The following is a 1,302-nucleotide window of genomic DNA, read 5'->3' as shown; positions in this document are numbered from 1 at the left end:
TTTTAATTATTTCATGTAAATTTGGTTGCAGTTTCATATCACAAAAATTCTTTAAATCAGATGAATAGTGCAGAATATGCAATAAAACAGAAAAAAATAGTTTCCAAAGTCATGGCAGGATTATTAAGGGGAGATCCCTAGAGCATGGGCCTCACATAGCCAAACCATGTGTGTCCTTCTCTCCAGTAATTGTTTTTTGTCACAATGTTGGTATGTTATAATATCTGATCTGCTGTATTAGTACCACTCTTGTGACACTTAGACCTGCTATATAACTTTATATCTATATTAATTGCATCAATGGAAGATATAAATATAATTTAAAGACAATGTTGAGAGCTAAACTTTAAAACTCCTTAACAGGGCTTCCCTGGTGGCGCAGTGGTTGAGAGTCCGCCTGCCGAAGCAGGGGACACGGATTCGTGTTCCGGTCCGGGAAGATCCCACATGCCGCGGAGCAGCTGGGCCTGTGAGCCATGGCCGCTGAGCCTGCACGTCCAGAGCCAGGAGGAACTTATCTCCACCATCTTTTTAAAATGCAAATTAAAAAAAAAGGGGTAATTTAAAACTTGATTTGTCAAGGATAAACAGAAATCCTAAGTGTCTTTTCTGTAAACATTAGTAAAAAGGGTTTAGTCATCTAGACCTTGATTTGTTCCCTCTGCCTGAATCCTAACTTGAATCCAGCCCCTTGTAACTGGTAGGTTTTACACTGTTGTACCGGACTCAGGGATGAATTTTTGAAATGAAAACCGTGAGGTCCCTGTGTTTTTTTTGTGTGTTCAAATGTATCAGTGTGTGTTGTAGATGTATGGTATTACAAAAATTAATTTGTGAAAGAGCTCTACTTAACTGACTTTAAAAAATTAAGCATTTATATAAATACTAAGGAATGTAAAACTGGCCAGAATGATTTTCGGGTTCACGTGACCTAAGAAATACTCAACATTAAATTATTATCTTGTATTGACGGTGGCTTGACCTTGTTGGTTTGCTTAATATAGACGTTTCTTTAGAGTCATCAGTGTTAAATATAATACTTCTGCTGTACCTAGGTTAACTAGAGGTCAAATAAGACCTTATTATATCTATTGCAAATTTGTCAACAAAAAAAGTAACTTGATGTGAAAAAAAAAACTTTTAAGGAAAGTAAAATGTATGTTTTCAGTAAAAGACTGTGTGAGGATTAAAAAAAAATACTAAAATATACTAAATATATATAAAATATACTAAAGTAAGTATATATAAAATATACTAAAAATTGAGTTGTACATGATCAGAATTTTCTAAGATTGAATTAAA

This window comes from Lipotes vexillifer, unplaced genomic scaffold (genome assembly GCF_000442215.2).
Source record: "Lipotes vexillifer unplaced genomic scaffold, Lipotes_vexillifer_v1.1 scaffold1213, whole genome shotgun sequence".
Taxonomy (NCBI): Eukaryota; Metazoa; Chordata; class Mammalia; order Artiodactyla; family Lipotidae; genus Lipotes; species Lipotes vexillifer.
The sequence above is the reverse complement of the archived record's forward strand: the minus strand, read 5'-3'. Positions refer to the sequence as shown.